The following is a 10,218-nucleotide window of genomic DNA, read 5'->3' on the forward strand; positions in this document are numbered from 1 at the left end:
ATTCTGCTCAGGTATTTGTCTAAGAGAAATGAAAGCATATGTCCACATAAAGAGTTGTACACAGGCTGGGTGCGGTGGCTCACGCCTGTAACCCTAGCACTCTGGGAGGCTGAGGCCGGTGGATCGTTTCAGCTCAGGAGTTCGAGACCAGCCTGAGCAAGAGCGAGACTCCGTCTCTACTAAAAAAACTAGAAAGAAATTATATGGACAACTAAAAATATATATATAAAAAATTAGCCGGGCATGGTGGTGCATGCCTGTAGTCCCAGCTACTTGGGAGGCTGAGGCAGGAGGATTGCTTGAGCCCAGGAGTTTGAGGTTGCTGAGAGCTAGGCTGATGCCATGGTACTGTAGCCCGGGCAACAGAATGCAACTCTGTCTCAAAAAAAAAAAAAAAAAAAGAGTTGTACACAAATATTCCTCTCACCTTATTTAAAGTAACCCAAACTGGAAACAACAGAAATGTCTACCAACAGGTGAATATATAAATAAAATGTTTAACAATGAAATACTACTCAGCAATAAAAAGGAATAAATTACTTAAACACGTACCAACATGCATGAATCTCAAATGTGGTAAGTGAAGGAAGTCAGACAAAAAAGAGTACATGTTGTATGATATTCTGTGACATGAAGCTCTAGAAAAGAAATACATATTTATCATAAGCAAGTTGGTGGTTGCCCCGGGCCAGTGATAGGGTGAGATCGACTGAGAAGGGGCTTAAGAGAATGACCTTTTGTGGTGATGGAAATGTTCTATATCTTGACTTTAGTGTTGGTAATATGGGTGTATACTATTTGTCAAAACTCATGGAATATACTCTTGACATGAAATATATAAATTACCCTTCATTAAAATTGCGCTTGTGTGCAGTAGCTCTGTTTTGAGGGGCAAGGTCTTGGAGTCGGTTAAGAGGAACTTTATAAAGGTGTTGACAATTTCTCCGTTGTATAAAGCCTGTTCCCTGTTGGGCACTGTGTCAGGCATTCCTGTGACTTTTGGCTGTGATACAAAGCAACTTCCCCCTTAAAAACTCGCTAAGACCAAGAGACAGGGGGTCCCTGCTAGAAGTCCCAAGCTGGACCCAGAGGAAGGTGCTTACATGGCCTGTTCCAGCCACAGAGGATCACAAGGGGGTTTGACTTACTGCCTCCTCTCCCTAAGATAACAGAGGGACTGTGTTAGGTTGGTGCCGTGGCTCAGACTAAAGCATCGGGGACTCTTAACATTTACAACTGATGCCTCTGCTAATGTACTGCTTGAGCGTGGCCAAGGCCCTGCCTTTCTGTTTCAATTTCCTTTGTGGTTATGCGAGACCAGGTAGGCCAGTCTATCATACATGGAAGGCTAATGTTGCCAGATTTCAGTTTGGAGAGTACAGAACATAATTTTGACTAATTGGTCCAGTAGGAGCTGGAGTAGAATCTGTACAACTCTGGAGGTCTGTGGCAAGGAAACAGGAGGGGAGAGAGATTTAATCAACCTTCCCCCAGGCAGCCTGTTGACAGATCTCTAGGCTGACTTAATCAATGTACTTATTTCTCAGGTAAGACCTCAAAACTATTTGGATCTGATTTCACTGTACTTTATCCTGTTCATGGTATTATACTGACAAACTAAAGAGCCTGGAATTCCTTTTCAGGGCACGCAAAAGAGAAAAACATAAAAACCCACACTTTCTTTTTGCCCAGGCTGAAGTGGAGAAATGGAATGAGTGCACACAAGTTGTGACTCTGAGTCTACTTAAGCATCACTAGTGTGTAAGTCATTTTTCAGTCCACCATGAAGTTAACAATTAAAATCTTAGCGGCATCCAGAGTCCACGGCAACCACAATTGGAATAATGAACGAGACTGAATGCACTTCAGCTGTAAATCATAAACCCATCGCTCTCCAGAGCAGAAGCAAAAAGTGAAGAAGTCATTGAATATTATAATGGATTCCATATGTTATTTTAAAGAAGGCTTAAAAAATAATTAGCCTTAAAGATTACCATACTTCTGTAGCAAAAATTTACATATGTGACTAAGAAGTGAAAGAAGTGACAGTGTCAACATTTTGCTTCTGTTTTCTGCCGCTTCTTTTTAATGGTGGGCTAATTATTTAGCTCTGGGAGGGCAGGGCAGAGCGGGTGTGACAGGCACCAGAGAATGAGGAGGAGCTGGCCAAGTAGCATTGGCAGGGAGGTGGAAGCAGCTGACCTCAGCACTGGGAGATAAGGGAGCACAGATAAGGAAGCACAAATTTCAGATAACCCTTTAGGCCTTTCCTCCACTGCCTTATTATAGAGAGTTAGTATTTCTCCTTAAGCATTAAAGTGAACAAAGCCAAAAATTAACATGGCTACAATTCTGTGAAAATTTTGAAAGGCCATGACTTAAAAAGGAAAGCTTTGTTCTGAGTCAGAGAAATCTGTCTGCAAATTTGGACTCTGCTGTGTGACCTTGGGCAATCCACTTAACTTCTCTGAGCTTCAGTTTCATCTGAGTGGGGAATTCATACTTAATCTCAGAGCATCTTCAATGTAATACGCGTGTGCATTTCTCTCTTCTAACACCTATCCTATCATTTTGAGATACATCCTATCATTTTGGAATGTATTTCCTTCTCATATGATTGTGTGAATTCTCAGTAATGTGTATTAAGAACTCCCAGCTTGTGGGCCAATTAATGGAGGACACATGTTTATGTATCTTTGTTTCACGCTGCCCCATACACACCTGGTACAATGATTAGGCCACAACTAAGTAAAACGTTAGGGCCTTCTTCCTTCCTGTGCATAACATGGTGCTAGGTGAGATGTAAGCAAACTACATGCCCTGTCCCTGCAAGTTTGCCATCTTGTTGCAGCAAGTCATGTTGGCCCATTGATGACCAACCCCCGCCAAGCCAGGAAGTCAGGGATGCTAAATCTTTAATTTGCACATTGGCTATTGTGCTAAGGGGTCTGAATCCAAGACACAATCTTAGTTCAGTTTCTACTTTGGTTTATTGGAAATAGCAAAGTCAACCTGTGGCAATGGAAAAAAAAATGGAGAAAAGTGAAAAGTCCTGGAAAAGTTTGAGGAGGGAAAAATAAAGAGAAAAGAAACTGCAACCTAGTTAGAAAAAAACAGTAACACAGAATGAAATGATCCTCTTTCCCTTCAGACAGATGTGGGAACGGATTTCATACGGACTCTGAAACCAAAGCTGACACCCAACTGGGTGTTCAGGCCCTGTGTTCCATCCACCCCTCACGTGTTGGTATCGAAGTTGAGGCACTTCACAAACTTGGCTATCAAATACTGTACGTGTGTGGAAAAAGGGCAGATAAAATGGGCCAATTAGAGCACAGCCACATCTGTCCAAACTCTAACCCTTAACCTTAGCAAAAACATAATCTAGGATCAAACGCAGAAGCCCTGCAGATGTACACAAGTCATTTAATGCAGGCTTTGAAAAGACTGTGACGGATGGCTGGTGCTGCTCTGCAGGCCTGATGAGAAATCCAGGCTTGGTCCTGCTAGGAATATTTGCAATTCTAAAGAAAAAGCAGGTTCTAGTTCAGTAACTATTTAATATATCCCAGCGAAGTCCTCCCCACAGGCTGAGTTGAAAACTCCCCTGACTCTGTTGCTACGCAAAGCAGTTTCCAAATATGTTTTGAAAACCTGTTTGAAATTTGAGAATAGAATTAGGTTTTCAACTGCCTCATTTAGGCTTAAGACCTTTTGGTTCACTCCAAAATAATGGGAGGATTTCATTTCTAATGGACCATGGAGGTCAGATTCAATACCTGCCTCTCATCCAATACGCACATGCATGCAGAGTGCATTCTCTATGGTGCAGTACACCCTCAAAGGGCTTGAAATTAGAGGGAAAAAAACATGGAAGAAATGAAAAAAAGAAGTTGGAGTGTCCTTACAGGATTTGCTAAGAGACCAATGGGGTCTCATTAAAAACAGACTGTGTCTTCTCTAATATATGTGGAGCATGACCAACATAACAGTTTTTACTGAATTTACTGATAAAAACATCACTATGCTATGACAAGCTTAAGCCTTTGGGAGGGTGTTTTAGAATTCCATAGGATTTGGCTTTGACTTTGTGTTCACTCTGGGCACACAGGTCACCAGGGGAAAGGCTCACCAGATCTGTACAAGAGGCAGACTCAGGAAGCAGCATTTCTAGAGGTTTTCCCTTCTTGGTTTCATTGTCTCTCAATGTTCCTGTGTTCTTCTGGGTCACTGAGTTCTTTATCCCACGTGGGAAAGGTTTGCCGTGTTGAGCCGGTAGTCGAGCTGACTCTCACCAAGGCACACGTTTTCCTCCCTCGGCCCTGCTGGATGAGTGTTGGACCCATGCCTTTGGCCTTGGCACAACTTTTGGGGATTTATGCCTATTCCAGAGGTCAAGATCAGGGAAGGAACAACATAGTTAGATGAGGATACAGACGCTGCTCTGAATATAAAACTTCTTGCTCCTAGTCTTGCAACTTGGCATCTTGGTGTTCAGCAACACTAACTTGATCACCGCGGCGTGAAACTACTCAAAGAATCGTCTGTGTGGGGCAAGGTGTTATCTGATCCAGTGAGAGAGGAATGGTATTTAGCAGTATATGGTGTATGCGAGAATCGTGGTGTCCTCGCTATTGGAGACGGTGAGAGAGGATCAGGATTGGCCTAGAGCCAGCTTCCTCTACATGCTTTTCCCAGAAGTGTTTTCTTGAAAGAGATTCCCCCTGTCGGGACCTTCCATTTTCCTGTGGCCCAGTAAAGTGACTGTAATTAAATGGATTAAAGTTCTGTGTGTGGTAAAGTAAAAGACTGAGATCAGATTGCCCTTTAACCTGAAATGTGTTAATAAAAAGACTAGTCTATTTGGAAACTAGTTACAATGATTTTCTGCATTAACTGGTAAACTAAACTAATTTATCTCCCCGGAATCTAACATTTTCGGATTTTTGCATTCCTCCTGTGAGGAGCCTACTTCTGAATCCTTTCAAGAGCTCAGATTCCCGCTTTTCAAACATCTACGCGATGCTATTTTGTAAATGGGACATTGACTATCAAAGGATAGCAGTGGAGTGGGATGACTTGAGAGGAACCCTGGGACTCATTCCTTAATCTCTCTTGACTTGAACTTCTCCCGGGGCTGTTCTGAGGATGAACTGAGGCTTGCAAAGTGCCAGCTGATTACCTGGCATGGCCAGCGCTGAATGCACTGTGGGATAAGGTCATGTCCACGTTGCTGTTGTCATTGTTGAGACCTAAAGCATGGCTGCGACCCGAATCAGCTTAAATTCCTTCAACTTGAAGATAAAAATTAGCCTGTGACTATTGAACTGGATGATGCTCTCCTCCTAATGATTTTTGGATTTTCCCCACATTCAGCCAGTTAAAGCTGGAGTTTACAGAATCGTGAAACATTTGAGCCTGAGACAGTCGTTATTTTACAGTTTTGTTTCATTTTAAGCTTTCAAGCAACCTAATCACTGAGTTTTTTTATTGTAATAAGAAGACAGGCCATCAAAAATTCAGTCTCCTAGAATTCCCTCTATCTCTCTGAACGCCGAAGGATTTTTTGTGATCTCAGCTCTGTTCTGTTTAGCTTTCCTTTCCCTCCCCCACGTCTGTCTGTGCAGATTTGTTAGCAGACTGCTGCCCTGAATGGAGACCAGGAAGGGAGCCCAACTGTTTTCCTTGCGTTGGCTCTCTGTGCCGAGCAGGAATTGCTGAGCAAAGAGCAGCTTTTCTCCAGGGAGGTTCACAAGGGTACAGACTCACTCTGGGTTTTTCTTTTTTATTATTAAAAACTTCTGCCAAATACTGTCAATGAGGGGAGGGAAAGTACAAAGTTTGAAGTCCGGTTGGACCAACCTTTTAAAAATATTAATGCAAATAAAGGAAGAATCCCTTGCGCTTCTTTAATTTTCTACACTTAACAGGAGATAGTTGCTCTTAGAAAAAGTCTCTTGTAATTCCACAGACACTATTGTGCAACCTTGCTCAGCATTCAGGGAGACATCGTTAAAATTCCTTTGAAAATGGTTGCCCAATGATCCACATTTATTCCAAAATACATAGTAATGGTAAATGCTTAATCCCTAATTCCTGTGAAGTTTTTTTTTAATAAAAAAAGAAAAAAATGATTTTTGAAAAGGGTGATGCAGTTTTGTAAAAAGTTGAAGCAGTACAATAAATTTATGTCTAATCTGGCTCTCAGAGAGTTGGCAGTCTAGCAGGGGAGACCAGAGTAAGTTGTGGAAAGCAAAGAAAGCAACATGCAGAATATAAGTGAGTTGCCTTAGACTAGACATGCTGTTGAGATTCCAAACAGAAAGAGACCACGAGGATCTTACTTCCTAGCACAGTGACGTGCACTGTCACTTCAAGCACAACCCCTGTTTGGTGTTGCTATGAAACGGTCTGATGTGCCTCCTTCCCCAGGACAGATGCTGCCCAGCTGTAGGAGTCTCTCTCTGTGCTGTCGCTTCCTGGATTCCTTCCCGTCCGGTGTCTGTGTGTGCCCCAGTTTCCATTTCTGTGCAGTAATCTTTGATTCTGGACAGTTAGTTCCCTCTCTGTTTTTGGAAGGAATAGGCTGGTGAGACCACTATAATGTGCCGTCCACAATTGGGAGGCTGTATCCTGAGACCTTCTTGGATCCCCCGATGTGTAGCCATCACAATAGCAATCATGATTAGTGAACTCCACTGCAGAACCAGGATTTGGATGCTAAGGATAGGTCAGCATGCCCAAATACCGGCTTTGTAAAACCTCAGCAAACTTACAATTGAGTTCATGTCAGAGTTTTGGATTGTCTCTGAATAGTCAAAACTCATATCCATGAATGCAAAGGAACTACAATAAAATTTGTTGGATTTTTTGAATAGTGTATGAATAATGTGGGAATAAGTACAATACGTGACACATAGAAATCACCTTTCACTGTTTTGTTTAGTAGTATAGACCCCTCAGCTCTACTGGAAAAATAATTAAAATAATTCAGCGCATATGAGTTTTACTTTCTACATCTGAGGGAGGTAAGTGCTTTATTTTAAAACTGTAGGGGGTCTCAGCAGTCTTGTGGTCTTAAAGATGAGGAAACTGAGGCTAAGAAAGGTGAAATGGCTTGCCGAGTGGTTGCATAGAGAATGAACTATAATTTGAACCCAGGTCTTCTGACTAGAATTTCTGTGCTTTTTGCACCATGAAATTCTCAACCTTTGAGTAAAACTAAAATGCAAGGACTGTTCTTGATAGCCTTCTAGGAGGAAGAGTTGAAGGGAGTAGGAGACAAAGATAAACAAACCGGTCTTATCTGGACAGGACCTGAGCTCATTAGGAAGAAGAATGAGGAGGAGAGAATGGAGGAGGAAAGAAATGGCAGAAAAACGAATAATCATGCGAAGGGACTGCAACAGGGCAAATGCCAGACATTTTCAAGATTAGAAAAAATCTGAGTTGAGTTTAAAAAAAAAATCAAAAGATTTCTTCAGGTAGAAGCAAGAGTTTATGTGGGTAAAGGGAAAAAAGCAGAAACATTGTATTATTAACACCTATAACGGAATCTGCAGGGGCAGAAGAAAAACAGGAACCTAGTCGATAAAGATAAGAACCACCAAACAATTCTAATAAGGTTCTGAATTTGAAACACAATTTTTTTCCCTTCTGAAGTATTTAAAGAGGAGAGGGAGGAGGAAAAAATAATGATTTATGAGGGATGTCTCATACACTGTATATTACCATCAGAAGGAAAGTCAAATTTAATAAAGTACAGATTGACTTATCAAACAGAGTCCAGCATGGAGTTAATAAAATAAATACAGACTTCAGTGAAGTTGTACCCTAGCATTTGTTTTTAAAGCCATGTTTCAAAAAAGGGTATCCATGGGAGTTGCGGATAATTTTTATCAAATGGCAAGAACAGACACTAATAATGGCATATTTCTGTGTTCTTAGATTGTTACTTAATACTTAAGTTTTCAAGGTTAGCCTCTGAGAAGCTGCTCCTTGACTCTTGGTGCCTAATGATCACTGAAGCCATCAACTGGGTCCTTTGGGATCACCATGGAAAACGTTACGACCTTCAGGGTGTCAGTACTTATTTTTGAAGGAATAGAAGAAATTAAGTTATTATGATTATGTTGTAGATCTGATATCATAAGTATAGTGTTAGTAAATGTTTTAAAAAGAAGACACAGACCTTAAAAGCACTAATTTTAACTAAATACATTTATTTGAGGAAATACATACTTTCTCATTGACAATGATCATATTATAATTATTTTTCACCATTGTTTAACTGCTAGTAATTTCTTCTAAGGCAGCTAAGATTTAGGAATTTTGATTATAATGATCTTTGGATTTAACTTACCCTTACAAATCTTAAGAAAAAAACCCTTCGGCTTTGGTGAGATGTTAGTGCTGTGGGACTTGAAGGCAACACGACCTCAATACCCTTGCGTGGCTTTTCTCATCTGCAGATCATTTCTCAGGGTCAAGCAAGAGTGTCTTTCTTCCATCCTATCAGACTTGCCTTCCCTGTTGTAGTGTTACTTCTCTGCTTCATGCAGTAGAGACAGTGTACAATCACAACGCTATTGCCATTAGAACAAAGTTCCTTTTGAGAAAAATTTTGTTTCTGTGTTCTTTAATCAGATATTTGCCTTTATACGCACACAGCTTCCTTTCTCCACCTCACTCCCAATGTAAGACTGACTTTACCACCCAGTGGTTTAAAGAAAATTCTGTTTTGGGTATCAGGTGTTTTGGGATCACAGTTTTTCAAAACTAATTTCCAAAAGAGCTCATAAAGCTTATGATATTTTAGACCAATTCTTAGCTAGAACAGAAAATTCTGCTTTTAGGTTTACAGTGATCTCTTCTTATCCAATGGTACCGTTGAATGGGCTCATGTCAATGGTATTTGCGTGGAGCTTGGCTCATAAGCCTTGACTGTGGGTTTTAGGAAAGAAGGCAGTAGTTTGACTCTAAGATGTGCAGCACATCAGAGGTAGAGGAAGGTCTACATTTGCCTCCTGTTTTAATTTTAACAAAATAATGGCTCCACCACATAGACTTCTAGCTCGTTTTAGGGGAACACGTAGGAAACCTATAATAAATGAATTATTTAAAGAAGTATGGAATGAAACTTTAGATTTGGAGAGGAAAAGGCAAGTCAAGAGCAGGACTGGCTGTATAATTTGTGGGGCTCAGTGCAAAATGGAAATGCAGAGCCCATTGTTCAAAAATTCAGAATTTCAAGGCAGCAACAGCAGAGCATTAAACTAAGCATGGGGCTTTTCGGGGCACAGGGCCCTGTGTGACTGTGTAGGTCACGCACCCATAAAACCTACCCTGGTCAGAAGTCGAAATGGCAGTAAAAAGGAAAAGGAGCCATCCATGTCCCCATGATGTTTCCCTCCCTCTCTCTATCCCACCCTTGTGATGTACTCATTAGCTATGATCATCTCTCAAGGGGCACTGTTGTGCCAGTGAGCCGAGACACCTGATGTTCTGGCTCTAGTCCATGAGGAAGGGTCACTAGAGGGCGGGTCCATTCTACCAGTGATGGGAGAGTGGGATGAACCAGAAGGCTTTCTAAACTGACCTGGGAGAGAGAACATGAACTTGGGAACCCGACAACTTTCTAGCAGTTTTAGTCAAGTTACTTAACCTCTCTGAATCTCATTTGCCATTGCTGTAAACTGGTGCTGTCTACCTTGCAAGGTTCTTCCTTTTATTTTTAGTTATTATGGGTACATAATAGTTGTGTGTATTTATAGGGTACATGTGATGTTTTGATACAGGCATACAATGCGAATTATTCAAATCAGGGTAATTGTGGTGTCCATCACCTCAGGCATTTATCATTTCTTTGTGCTAGGGACATTCCAATTCTACTTTTTTAGTAATTTTATTTTATTTTTCATCAGTGATAACTAATGTCTATTAAGTTATCTCATTTAATGTTCTCACAGTCCAGTGAAGTAGGCATGCTTATTATCACCCATTTCACAGATAATAAAATGCACATAGAGAGGTTACTGCATATCTTGAGATCACACTGACAAGGGGAGCTCAAATCCATGTCCTCAGTGACAGTGCTGTGCTGCGTCCTATATAAACAGTTGCCAGTCCTGAACAGCGCTGTCCCAGGACTGAAACACTTCGTGTGGGGTGGAAGAGTGACTTCATAGAGTATAAGGATGCAGAACTAGCCATTGGGTT

The sequence above is a fragment of the Lemur catta genome, chromosome 23 (genome assembly GCF_020740605.2).
Source record: "Lemur catta isolate mLemCat1 chromosome 23, mLemCat1.pri, whole genome shotgun sequence".
In the NCBI taxonomy this organism is placed as follows: domain Eukaryota; kingdom Metazoa; phylum Chordata; class Mammalia; order Primates; family Lemuridae; genus Lemur; species Lemur catta.